The sequence below is a fragment of the Scyliorhinus torazame genome, chromosome 4 (assembly GCF_047496885.1).
Source record: "Scyliorhinus torazame isolate Kashiwa2021f chromosome 4, sScyTor2.1, whole genome shotgun sequence".
NCBI classification, from domain to species: Eukaryota; Metazoa; Chordata; class Chondrichthyes; order Carcharhiniformes; family Scyliorhinidae; genus Scyliorhinus; species Scyliorhinus torazame.
Genome location: NC_092710.1, coordinates 202,553,283 through 202,567,287, shown reverse-complemented (window position 1 = coordinate 202,567,287; position 14,005 = coordinate 202,553,283). Strand labels below are relative to the sequence as shown.

At 50.9% G+C, this 14,005-nt stretch overlaps 1 protein-coding gene across 2 annotated transcripts in view; it reads right to left on the bottom strand.

The window, feature by feature from the left end:
- The window catches only part of ptchd4 (patched domain containing 4), a 208,986-nt gene that overhangs the window by 150,263 nt on the left and 44,718 nt on the right, over nt 1-14,005 (bottom strand). The window lies entirely within an intron of this gene.

Genomic DNA, 14,005 nt, shown 5'->3' with positions numbered 1-14,005 from the left:
ATCTCATGTCAGAGTCCAAAGCAAGTCTACCAAATAATTTAAAGAAAAATGCTACAGTCTTTCATGGAAAGCTGGGAAATATGAAAGAGATTATAGCCATGCCAAAGATTAAGGACGAAAGCCAAGCAAGATGCTCAAAAGCCAGGTCAGTGCCGTATCCAATTAGGCTTCAGGTTGAGCGCCCGTGATGAAGAAAGATGGTTCGGTACAAATATGTGGTGATTTTAAAGTCACTATCAGTTCGGTACTGTGATGATTTATCTGCAGGATCAGCTAGAGGCCAACATTTCAGTAAAGTTGACTTCAGTAATAAGATTTATCTCCAGATAAATGTGGATCTCCATTCACAACAATAGTTAACAATCATGACACACATTCAATTAATAAAGACTTCCATTTGGCATCACATCCGCACCTGCGCTATTCCAACATGCCATGGATCAAATTCTAAGTGGACTAGAAGCAGTTCAGTGCTATGTAGGCGATATCTTAGTTACGGGCAAGAATGAAGAAGTGCATCTTCAAAATTTAGATGCTACACTCCAGAGACTAGAAGATTACGGACCATGAGTAAGGAAGGATAAATGTGAATTCTTCAAATCTTCTATTGAATGGAGACTCCCTTCGGCAGCCATGGACTATATGGTCGCACATTTGGCAGCTTGATGTGGGTTTTTTTCAATCCATTTCCCTGTTTGCTTGGCAGATGTTTTGGTAGAAAAAGGTGCAGAGGGGGTGGAGGAAAGTTTTATTCCACTGGTGATGTCGGTGAATGGATTCGCGGACCAGAAGTGGGTCGAGAAGGAAGGAGCTGTAAGAGCAAGAAACTCTTTGTGCGACGCAGGGGAAGATGGCGGAGGGTTAAGGGTCGGCCCTGCTAGCCCAATGGTTGGCGGAGCAGTTGGTGGACTTCTTGCATGAGAAGTTTAGACAGACTAGGAGGGAGGCTCATGTAGAGCTGGCGAAGGTGGTAGACCCGTTAAAAGCGAGGATTGATCGGGTGGAGCAGAGATTGGAGACCCAGAGCCAGGTGATCAAGAAAGTGGAGGAGGAGGTGGGGAGCACAAAGGGCAGCTTAGCTGACTGTTAGCCGAAATCGGGATGATGCGGAAGACCCATAAGCGGCTAAAGGATGGAGGATCTGGAGAACCGCTCCCAGAGACAAAATTTAAGAATTGTTTGGATGCCAGAGGGCACCGAGGGAGCTTAGGCTGGCTCATATATAGCCAAAATGCAGGAGCAGCTGATGGGGAGGGGGCCTTCGACCGGCCCCTGGAGGTCGACCAGGAACGTAGCATGTTGATGAGGAAGCTACAGGCAAACGAGCCGCCAAGGGCGATGGTGGTGAGGCCCCATCGGCTCCTAGATAATGAGAAGATCTTGCGGTGGGCCAGGCAGCTGAGGAGGTGTACCTGGGAAGGTAATGAGCTCAGGGTGTACCAAGACCTGGGTGCATAACTGGCCAAGAGGAGAGCCAGGTTCAACCGAGTCAAGGCCGCCCTCTTCAAGAAAGGGGTGACGTTCGGAATGCTGTACCCGGTCCGCCTTTGAGTGACTTACAATGGCCGTGAGCATTATTCAAGAACAGCAGAGGAGGCGACGGAGTTTTTGAGAGACAATGAACTGGCAGGAGGTGGAGGACATTGAATTCTGGAGGAAGTATGAGGAGATGTTGGTTTTCTCTGTCCCTTTTTGTTCTATTGTTTTGGGGGTTGATGGTTAGGAGAAAACCTTTCCTCTCTGAGGTGTTTTCTGTGGGTTTCTGTGGTGGGATGTTGGAGGAACGTGAAGGATGAGTGCACCTTTTTCTTATTTTATTGTTATTTGCACTACGGAAGTGTGTGAATCAGTGGGGGGTAGGATGTTGGGCACAATATGTGGGGGCTGCCAGGTTAGCTGGGCAGGCTAGTTAACGGGAGCGCAGTGGGGGGTGGGGGTGAACAGCTGGTTAGAGTGATAGAGGGGATGGGATTGTTGTTTTCTTTAGGGGAGGGGGGTCAGCTGACTAAGGTGAGGCTGTTGTGGCATAGTCGCGAAGGAGAAGTGCGGAGTCTGCACGTTCTCCCCGTGTGTGCGTGGGTTTCCTCCGGGTGCTCCGGTTTCCTCCCACAGTCCAAAGATGTGCAGGTTAGGTGGATTGGCCATGATAAATTGCCCTTAGTGTCCAAAATTGCCCTTAGTGTTGGGTGGGGTTACTGGATTATGGGGATAGGGTGGAGGTGTTAACCTTGGGTAGGGTGCTCTTTCCAAGAGCCAGTGCAGACTCGATGGGCTGAATGGCCTCCTTCTGCACTGTAAATTCTATGATAATCTATGATTAATCTAGGACAAAGGTTCGGCACAACATCGTGGGCCGAAGGGCCTGTTCTGTGCTGTATTTTCCTATGTTCTATGTTCTATGAGAACGGTGGACACCCAAGGACGGGCCTGGAGGGTCACGTGACGTGGGCCGGGGCTTGGCCCAAGAAGGGTTATGGCTGATCGACAGGTGGAGTGCCCCCTGACTGGGTTGAACACATGGAATATGAGAGGGCTGAATGGGCCAGTCAAATGATCACGTATGTTCACGCACCTGAGGAGCTTGCCTTTTTGCAATTGAAGATCGGGGATCAGACTAGGCTAAGGAAAGGGTAGGTGGGGCAAGTGTTCCATTCAGGATTAGATATGAAGATGTGGGGGTTGGCGGTGCTGATAAACAAGTGGGTAGCGTTTGAGGTGGGGAATTGAGTGGCAGATTTGGGGAGGAGGTTTTATAAGAAGTCTTCTGGGGATCTGGGACCCCTGCCTGTAAGGGTACACAATGAGGCGAGTGATAAGGGATAAAGGGGAACTTCCCCTATGTTATCACAGGCTCCGATATCCTTAATTTTGAAGAAGTATAAGGACCCGGAGCAGTGTGTGTCCTACTGCCCAATATCGCTGCTAAATGTGGATGCCAAACAGTTGGAAAATATCTTGGCCTCGCGGATTGGTGACTGTGTGCCGGGGGTGGAACAGATGGTGTTTGTAAAGGGAAGGCATCTGTCGGCTAATGTTAGGCAGATATTAAACGTGATAACGATACCCGTGGAGGACAGGATGTGGAGGTGGCGGTAACTATGGACGCGGAGAAGTCATTCAATTTGGTGGAATGGGAGTATTTGTGGGAAGTGCTGGGACAGTTCGTGTTCGGGCAGGCGTTTGCAGACTGGGTTCCGTTGCTGTATAGGGCGGCGTTATCGAGAGTAAGGACGAATCGGGTGAGTTTGAGGTATTTCAGACTACACCGTGGGACGAGGCAGGAATGTCCATTCTCCCCGGTGCTTTTTTCCTTGGTGATTGAGCCACTGGCAATGGCGCTTAGAGTGTCAAGAAGTTGGAGAGGGATAGTGCTGAGGGGTGGGTGGAACACAGGGCCTCGCTATATGCAGACGATCTGCTGCTTTAAATATTGGATCCACTGGGAGGTATTGGGGGCATTATGAACATCTTAGAAGAATTTGGCTGGTTTTCTGGATATAGGTCAAACATGGGGAAGAGTGAGATCTTCCCAATCCAGACAAGGGGGCAGGAGAGGAGTTTGGGTGAGATGCCGTTTAAAGTGGTGAGTGCGATCTTTAGGTAGTTGGTCATCCAGGTGGCGTGGGGATGGGAACAATTACATAAATTGAATTTGGGGCGGTTGGTTGAGCAGATGAAGGGGGATTTAAAGAGGTGGGATGTGCTCCCTTTGTCACTGGCGGGGTGGGTGTAGACAGTGAAGTTATCGGTACTCCCAAGGCTCTTATTTGTTTTCCATAACCACCCGATCTTCATTCCAAAGTCTTTTTTCAGGAAAATTAATGTTCTGATTTTGCCGTTTGTGTGGGCGGGGAAATCTCCACGGGTAAAGAAGGTGCTGTTGGAACGGGGACGTGGAGGGGGGGCCTTGCCAAATATAATGAATTATTATTGGGCAGCGAATATAGCCAGGGTTTAGAAATGGGTGGTGGGGGCGGGGTTGGCGTGGGAGCGGATGGAGGTAGCTTCATTTAAGGGTGCAAGCTTTGGGGCACTGTTGACAGCCCCTCTGCCGTTCTCGCCGGCCAAGTACTCCATGAGCCCTCTGGTGGTGGGGGCCCTGTGGGTGGGGACACTGCCAGCAGCATCTAAGGTTGGAGGGTGCCTCAGTGTGGGCACCGATCTGCGGGAATCATAGATCTGCAACGGGAGGGGGTGCGGTTGTACATGGGGTTTCGAGGGAGCTGGCGGGCGGGGATCGAGAGATTCGGGGACCTTTTTGTTCGGGGCAGTGTTTCGAGTTTAGAGGTGTTGGAAGAGGTGTATGAGCTGCCCAGTGGAAATGGGTCCCGATATTTACAGGTGCGGGATTATGTGAGGAAGCAGATGCCGCCCTTTCCCGATCTGCCACCCCCGGGGCTACAGGATAAGATGGTATCGAAAGCAGGCGTGGTCGAGGGAAAGTATCCGAGATTAACAAGGAGTTAATGGAATGGGAGGGAGCCCCGATAGGAGAAGTCAAACGGAAGTGGGGGAGGAGTTGGGGGGGGGAACGGAGTCCGGTTGTGGGAGGAGGCTTTGAGGAGGGTGAATGCATCTTCCTCGTGTGCTAGGCTTAGCCTTATCCAATTAAAAGTAGTCCATAGAGCGCATATGACGGTGGCCAGGATGAACAGGTTCTTTGAGGCGGTGGAGGATAGGTATGGGCAGTGCGCGGGAGCCCCGTGAACCATGTACACATGTTTCGGACTTGTCGAAGCTGAAGGTGTTCTGGACGTTCTGTCTGGTGTGCTGAAGGTGAAGGTGGCCCCGAGTCCAGAAGTGGCAATATTTGGGGTGTCGGAAGACACGGGAGTCCAGGGGGCGAGAGAAGCCTGGTAGCCGGGAGATAGATTTTGTTGGAGTGGAGGGACTCCGAGCTGCCGAAGACGGGGTGGTCGGTGAGCGACCTGGCGAAGTTCCTTAGGCTGGAAAAAATTAAATGCGCCTTGTAAGGATCTGTGAATGGATTTTCCCGGAGATGGAAGCCATTTATCAACCTCTTCGTGGACAATTAAGATGGCAGCTGGGGTGGGGGGGTGCGGGGAGGGGGGGGGGGGGTCATAAAGGGAGCGTGGGATGGTTGGGTGTCTATTATTTGTTACGAGGCTTCCTGTTTGTTCTTGCTTTGGTTTTGGTTGCGTTTAATGTATATTCAAATGCCTTAATAGAAATACTGTTTTAAAAAATCTTCTATTGAATAGCTGGGGCACGTCAAAAATACACAGGGCCTGCACAAATCACCTTCAAAAGTAAAAGTCATAACTGAGGCACCTGCACCTCGAAACATAAATCAACTTTGTTCATTTTGGGGATTATTAAATTATTGTGAAATATTCATCCCTAATCTAAAATCCAGTCTCAAACCTTTACACAACTTATTGTGTGAATACAGGACATGGAGCATCCGGTTGCGGCTATGCCTAGGTAGGTCGCACGTTCGGCAGCTCCCGCCGGGAACGGACTTTTGGGCTCTTCAGAGAGGGACCAACGGCAATTGTTCGACGGCTTCCAGTGTGGGAAGGTGACAGCAAGGTCCCCCCGACATTATATGGATTGGACCAGGAGTGGAGCGGTTGAAAAAGTGATCCTGGTGCAGCGAAAAGTGCGAGGGGGGAAAAGCAAGATGGCAGCAGGTGGAGACCAAGCAGCGTGGGCGCAGTGGTCGCAGGACCAGCAGGAGTTTCTTAAACGCTGCTTTGAGGAGCTGAGGACAGAAATGCTGGCGATTGAGAAGCTTGTGGAGACACAGAAGGCCCAAGGGGCGGCAATCCGGGAGGTGCGGCAAAAAGCCTCGGAGAACGAGGACGAGATCTTGGGCCTGGCAGTGAAGGTGGAGGCGCACGAGGCGCTGCACAAGAGGTGGGCGGAAAAATTCGAGGACCTGGAGAATAGGTCGAGGAGGAAGAATCTTCAGATTCTGGGTCTCCCTGAAAGAGTGGAGGGTCCCGATGCCGAGGCATATATGAGCACGATGCTCAATTCGCTGATAGGCGCGGGAGCTTTCCCGAGGCCCCTGGAGCTGGCTGGGGCTCATCGGGTCCTGGCAAGGAGACCCAAAGCCAACGAACCTCCAAGGGCTGTAGTGGTGAGGTTCCACCGCTTTATGGACAGAGAGTGTGTCCTGAGATGGGCCAAGAAAGAGCTGAGCAACAGGTGGGAGAACACGGAGACCCGAATTTACCAGGACTGGAGTGCGGTGGTGGCTAAGAAGAGGGCTGGTTACAACCGGGCTAAGGCGGTGCTCCATCGGAAGGGGGTGAAGTTCGGGATGCTGCAGCCAAGATCGGCACCACTATTTTGAAACGCCTGATGAGGCATGGAACTTTATACAAACTGAAAAGTTGGAGTCAAATTGAGGGTTTGCCTTGGGGGATGTTTACTGTGTTTACTGCGTTTGGGGAATGTTCTTTTTGTTTGAGTGCTGGGTGGGGATGGGTGAATGGATTTGATGTGGGGGCTGTGGGAGAGTGTGGGCATCGGTGTTGGAGGGGCAGGGCCCCACGGAGGAAGAGGGGGCCCGGTAATGGGGAGTTGGGGTAAGGCCGCAAAAAGGAGCTGCCCCAGAGGGGGCGGGGCCGGCTCAGGAAAGCGCGGGCTTTTCCCGCGTTAGGGAAGGATGGGGGTGGGGCCAGGTGGAAGGACGGTGCTGGAGAGGAGCGCACACTGACTGCCAAGGGGTGGGGGGATTCTCACACTGGGGGGTCGATGGAATGGCGGGAGAGGCCGGGGTCAGCAGGAGTCAGCTGACTTACGGGAGTGTCATGGGGGGAGCAAAATGGCTAGATGAGGATCTAGCGGGGGGGGAGGGAGGGGGTAGTGGGGGGGGAACTGGGTTGCTGCTGCATTAGCCAAAGGGGAGCTGGAAGTAGGAGAGGTAGTCGGGGCGCGGGTCCGCCGCCTGGGGGACTGGAGGGTGCGGGAGGCGCGTACACGTGTCTGGCCCAGAAAAGGAGATGGCTAGTCGGCAGGGGATGGAGGGGGGGCGAGTAACCCCCCGATCCTGCTGATAACTTGGAATGTGAGGGGCCTGAACGGGCCGGTCAAGCGGGCCCGGGTGTTCGCGCACTTAAAGGGACTGAAGGCAGACATGGTTATGCTCCAGGAGACACATCTGAAGGTGGTAGATCAGGTTCGGCTGCGAAAGGGATGGGTAGGGCAGGTCTTTCATTCAGGGCTGGATGCGAAGAACAGAGGGGTTGCAATACTGGTGGGGAAGCGGGTGTCGTTCGAGGCACTGAATATTGTAGTGGATAATGGAGGTCGATATGTGATGGTGAGTGGTAGGTTGCAGGGGGTGCGGGTGGTACTGGTAAACGTATATGCCCCGAATTGGGATGATGCCGGATTTATGAAGCGCATGCTGGGTCAGATTCCGGATCTGGAGGTAGGAAGCTTGATAATGGAGGGGGACTTCAACACGGTGCTGGACCCAGCACTGGACCGTTCTAGGTCCAGGACAGGTAAGAGGCCGGCTGCGGCCAAGGTGCTCAGGGGGTTTATGGACCAGATGGGGGGAGTGGATCCATGGAGGTTTGCCAGGCTGCTGGCCAGGGAATTTTTCTTCTTTTCCCACATCCATAGAGCCTACTCCCGGATAGATTTTTTCATTTTGAGTAGGGCGTTAATCCCGAAAGTGGAGGGAATGGAATATTCGGCCATAGCCATCTCGGACCACGCCCCGCATTGGGTGGAGCTGGAGTTGGGGGAGGAGAGGGACCAGCAGCCGCTGTGGCGCCTTGATGTCGGACTGTTGGCGGATGAGGGGGTGTGCCGGCGGGTGCGGGGGTATATTGAAAGATATTTGGAGGCCAACGACAACGGGGAGGTGCAGGTGGGGGTAGTCTGGGAGGCGTTGAAGGCAGTGGTCAGGGGAGAGCTAATCTCCATTAGGGCCCACAGGGAGGGAGAGGGAGAGGTTGGTGCGGGTGATTTTAAGGGTGGACAGGAGGTATGCGGAGGCCCCCGAGGAGGGGTTATTAGGGAGTGACGGAACCTCCAGACGGAATTCGACCTGTTGACCACGAGGAAAGCAGAGGCACAGTGGAGGAAAGTGCAGGGGGCGACGTATGAGTATGGGGAGAAAGCGAGTTGGATGCTGGCACATCAGCTTCGGAAGAGGGAGGCAGCGAGGGAGATTGGTGGAGTTAAGGATAGCGGGGGGGAATACGGTGCAGAGTGCGGTGAGAATAAACAAGGTATTTAGGGTCTCCTATGGGGATCTGTACAGGTCTGAGCCCCCAGCGGGGGAGGAGGGGATGCGACGATTCCTAGATCAGCTGAGGTTCCTGAGAGTGGAGGAGGTGGCTGGTTTGGGGGTGCCGATTGGGCGGAAGGAGCTGGTTAAAGGATTGGGGAGCATGCATGTGGGGAAGGCCCCGGGGCCGGATGCGTTCCCGGTTGAATTCTACAGGAAATACGTGGACCTGCTGGGCCCGTTGCTAGTGAGGACTTTTAATAAGGCGAGGGAGGAGGGGACCTTGCCCCCGACAATGTCCAGGGTGCTGATTTCTTTGATCTTGAAGCGGGACAAGGATCCATTGCAATGTGGGTCGTATAGACCGATCTCGCGCCTCGATGTTGATGCTAAGTTGCTGGCGAAGGTGCTGGCTACGTGAATTGAGGACTGTGTCCCGGGGGTGATTCATGAGGACCAGACAGGATTTGTGAAAGGTAGGCAGCTAAATACAAATGTGCGGAGCCTCCTCAATATGATTATGATGCCCTCGGTGGGGGGGGAAGCGGAGGTAGTGGCAGCTATGGACGCGGAGAAGGCCTTTGATCGGGTGGAGTGGGAGTATCTTTGGGAAGTGTTGCGGAGCTTTGGGTTCGGGGAGGGGTTCATCACTTGGGTCAGGCTGCTATACAGAGCCCCAGTAGCGAGTGTGGCGACGAACCGGCGGAGGTTGGAATACTTTCGGCTGTACCGGGGGACGAGGCAGGGGTGCCCCTTATCCCCCTTGTTGTTTGCACTGGCAATTGAGCCGTTGGCCATGGCACTGAGGGAGTCCAGGAAATGGAGGGGACTGGTCCGGGGGGGAGAGGAACACCGGGTGTCGTTGTATGCCGACGACCTGTTGTTGTATGTGGCCGATCCAGTGGAGGGGATGGCGGAGGTCATGCGGATCCTTAGGGAGTTTGGGGACTTTTCGGGGTATAAACTCAACGTAGGGAAGAGTGAGCTCTTTGTGGTGCATTCAGGGGACCAGGGAAGGGGAATAGACGAGCTACCGCTGAAGAGGGCGGAAAGGAGCTTTCGGTACCTAGGGATCCAAGTAGCTAGGAGTTGGGGGGCCCTTCACAAGCTCAATTTGACGCGGTTGGTGGAGTAGATGGAGGAGGATTTTAAAAGATGGGATATGCTGCCACTCTCACTAGCGGGTAGGGTGCAGTCAAAATGACGGTCCTCCAAGGTTTCTCTTTGTGTTCCAGTGCCTTCCTATTATGATCCCCAAGACCTTTTTCAAACGGGTAAGCAGGAGCATCATGGGAATTGTGTGGGCGAATCAGACCCCGAGGGTGAAGAGAGTGTTTCTGGAGTGTAGCAGGATCAGGGGGGGGGGGGCTGGCGCTGCCGAATTTGTGCGCTATTATTGGGCAGCCAATGTGGCGATGATCTGTAAGTGGGTAATGGAGGGAGAGGGGGCGGCATGGAAGAGGCTAGAGATGGCGTCCTGTGTGGGAACGAGCCTGAGGGCGCTGGTGACGGTACCGCTGCCACTCTCGCCGACAAGGTACACCACGAGTCCGGTGGTGGCGGCGACGCTGAAGATCTGGGGGCAGTGGAGGCGACACAGGGGCGAGGTGGGAGCCTCGGTTTGGTCCCCGATTCGGGAGAACCATCGGTTTGTCCCGGGAAGGATGGATGGGGGGATTCGGAGCTGGCATCAGGCAGGGATTAGAAGAATGGGGGACCTGTTCATCAATGGGGCGTTTGCGAGCCTAGGGTAGCTGGAGGAGAAGTTTGGGCTACCCCCGGGAAACGCTTTCAGGTACATGCAAGTGAGGGCGTTTGTGAGGCGGCAGGTGAGGGAATTCTCGCTACTTCCGGCACGTGGGATTCAGGACAGGGTGATTTTGGGTGTATGGGTTGAAGAAGGCACGGTTTCGGCGATTTACCAGGAGCTGAAGGAAGAGGAGGAAGCCTCGGTGGAGAAGTTAAAGAGCAAGTGGGAGGAGGAGCTTGGGGAGGAGATAGATTAGGGTCTGTGGGCTGATGCCCTGAGTAGGGTTAATTCTTCCTCCTCTCAGCCTAATACAGTTCAAAGTTACTCACAGAGCGCATATGACAGGGGCGAGGTTGAGTAGGTTTTTTGGGGTGGAGGACAGATGTGGGAGGTGCTCGGGGAGCCCGGCAAATCACGTCCATATGTTCTGGTCGTGCCCGGCGCTGGATTGGTTTTGGAGGGGTTTTGCAAGGACTATGTCCAAGGTGGTGAACGCCCGGCTCAAGCCGAGCTGGGGATTGGCATTATTTGGGGTATCGGATGAGCCGGGAGTGCAGGAGGCGAAAGAGGCCGGTATTCTGGCCTTTGCGTCCCTGGTAGCCCGGCGGAGGATTTTGCTACTCTGGAAAGATGCGAAGCCCCCTAGTGTGGAAGCTTGGATCAATGACATGGCAGGGTTCATCAAGCTGGAGAGGATAAAGTTTGCCTTGCGAGGGTCTGTGCAGGGGTTCCTCAGGCGGTGGCAACTGTTCCTAGACTATCTCGCGGAGTGTTAGGAGGAGGTCAGCAGCAGCAGCCCAAGGGCAGGGGAGGATGGGGGGAGGGAGGGGGGGGGGTTTCTTTTGGGGTGGCGTTTGGGTGAAGGTGGCGGGGTTTTCCCTATTTGTGTTTTTAAATGTTATATGGGGGGTTATTGTATATGGGGGAAATTCAATGTATAATTTCTGATTGTTGTGTTCTTGTTTCTTTCTTTTTGTTGGGGCGGGGGGTTTTGTTGAAAATTTGTTGAAAAATGTGAATAAATATATATATTTTTTAAAAATACAGGACATGAAAATGGGTGGATCTGTGCGAGACAGCCTTCATAATAATAATAATTGCTTGTTGTCACAAGTAGGCTTCGATGAAGTTACTGTGAAAAGCCCCTAGTCACCACATTCCAACATCTGTTTGGGGAGGAATTGAACCCGCGCTGCTGGCATTGTACTGCATTCCAAGCCAGCTGTTTAGCCCACTGTGCTAAACCAGCCCCTACAAGCTAAGGAGACATTACTAAAGTCAGAAGCCTGACATACTTGGATTCGAAGTTACCATTGCAACTGGCTTGAGACGCATGACTTTCTGGGGTAGGAGCTTTGGTTTCTCACATAATACCCAATGGTGAAGAGAAATAAATAGTGTTTGCATCAAAATCCTTGAACAAAGCAGCAATGAACTATGCACAGATAGAGAAGGAAGCTCAAGACATCATTTTTAGAATCAAACATTTTTACTAATACTTATATGGACAGAAATTTACTTGGCTAACAGATCGTCAATCACTGACAATTGTACTGGGGCTGCACACTGGTATTTCATCCTGTGCAACAAGCCAGATGCAGAGATGGGAGTTAGTGTTGTCAGCACATAAATATACAATAAAATATTGTCAATCTAATCTCCATGAAAATGCTGATGGACTCTCTAGATTACCTTTACCTAACGAGTCATCAATGAATAGTTTGAGTGGTAACATTTTCAATTTCAAAGAAGTCGATGACACTCCTGTAAACACATGACAAGCTATGCAGTATGTCCGAAATAATTCACTATTGTCAGAAGTTATGGACATGGTACTTTGTGGCAAGACCACAGGAGCAAACCCGAAGTTGAAGCATTATGTTACCCGAAGACTCAAACTATCCGTTCAGGCTGGTTGTCTCCCCTGGAGAATGAATGTCATCATTCCGCCATTGTTAAGGGACCGTGTCTTAAACCAACTTCATGTAGATCATTGTGGGACAGTAAGAATGAAGGAGATGACGAGAAGCAATGTTTGGTTGCCAGAGTTCAATAGCGAAATTGAGGAGAAGGCAGGGATGTGTTCAGCTTGTGCAAAGGTTCGAAACCTGGTACCGCTAGCGCCATTACACCCAAAGGAATGACCTGAAAGGTCATGGCAAAGAGTTCATCTAGATTATGCTGGACCATTCAAAGGATGAATATTTTTCATTGTGGTAAACGTGCACTCAAAATGGCTTGAAGTCAGCATTATAGAGACTACATCCTCGGAGAGAACAATAGAAAGACTGGGTGTGAATTTTGCAAGCTGTGGTTACCCCTGAAGAACTTGTTAGTGACAATGGGCCACAGTTCATTTCACAAGAATTCAGAGGTTATTGAAAAGAGAACGGAATCCAACACATCTGATCCGCTCCTTATAATCTCGCAACAAAAGGGCTGGCTGAATGGTTTATTCAGACAATGAAGCATTCAGTGATAGTAACTCGTGAGCAAGGATCATTGTCTAAACAACTAAGCCAATTCCTGGTGTCATACAGGAATATGACACATTAGACAACCCAAAGTTCTCCTGTATGAAATGAAATGAAATGAAAATCGCTTATTGTCACAAGTAGGCTTCAAATGAAGTTACTGTGAAAAGCCCCTAGTCGCCACATTCCGGCGCCTGTTCGGGAAGGCTAGTTATTCACAGCGTTTGATCTGTCGATGCCGCCTAAGACAAGTGAGATTGTTGAGGAATCAGCAAAATCAGGTTTTGATACAGGACAACAGGGCTAAACTCCATGTTTTTCAGAAAGGTCAGGAAGCATTGGGCAGGTGGCAAGGTGGTGCAGTGGTTAGCACTGCTACCTCACGCCGCCGAGAACCTGGGTTTGATCCCGGCCCCGGGTCACGGTCCGTGTGGAGTTTGCACATTCTGCAACGGATTGGCAATGCTAAATTGCCCCTTAATTACAAATTTTAAAAAAAAATAAAGTATTGGCCAAGAACTATACCACCACTGAGAAGAAGATACCTGCCATCGTCACAGCATAGACAGAACCGGTCTCCTACACCGTTCACACTCAGGATGGTGTAGTGTGGGGAGGACATGCTGATCAACATTTAGCAACTAGAACTAGTCTGCCAAGGCAGAGTGAACCAAATGTCTGCAACAAACTGTGCCAAGTGAAGATCTATATCTACCTCAGAACCTGACAATACCAGAAACAACTGTGGAAGAGAGTAACCCATTTGAGGACATTTCAACACCGAGTCAACCTGTAAACACCACGATGACTGGTTGAGATAATTGCAGACGATGACCAAACTACACTAAAAACACAAAAGTTGCAGTCAACACGAAAACGCAGGCACCTGAGGTTCACCGAGAAACACTCAAAAATTGATGTCCCCTGAAACATCTAACTTATTGACTGTTGTGTTAATTGTTCATATTGTAAATTTGGATTATTAACGTCATATTGTGTTTAATTGCAGGTACCTCTAATGTAAAGGGGGAGGAAAGTATTCAAGTTTGTTCCGAGTTGGAACAAGATCGCTTTAAGAGCTTGATCATGTGACATACTGATGACACCATTGGCAATATGGGCTGGCTAATAGTCAGCTATCCTAACAACCTGTTAAATAAACACCTTTGCAATAAAGTTCTTGTTTGTTTGTATCTTTGTGGGCTGCACGCCGATCTTTTAAAAATACCACACATGTGTTTTGTGCTGTCTCCTTAATCAAACCTTTCAGAATACAGAAGTCAGTTCAGAAACAGTTGTGACTTTTACTCAAAACTTTACAAATTTTTGCAACATCCTATCAGTGATTACATTTTATAACTACACAAGTTGAAAAAAAATAAAAGGCAGCAGTGAAACAATCGGTCTTGTTAGTTTAACTGGTTTGATAAACTATCACTTTGACTATTGTGTGGCAAACCTTTCAGATAAGATTTTGAATGGAGTTGGTTTGAAATCGTCATCCTGATTAGAATTAATAAGGCATAGGAAAAAATCCAGTTATCATCGGTGTAGAACAATTATAAA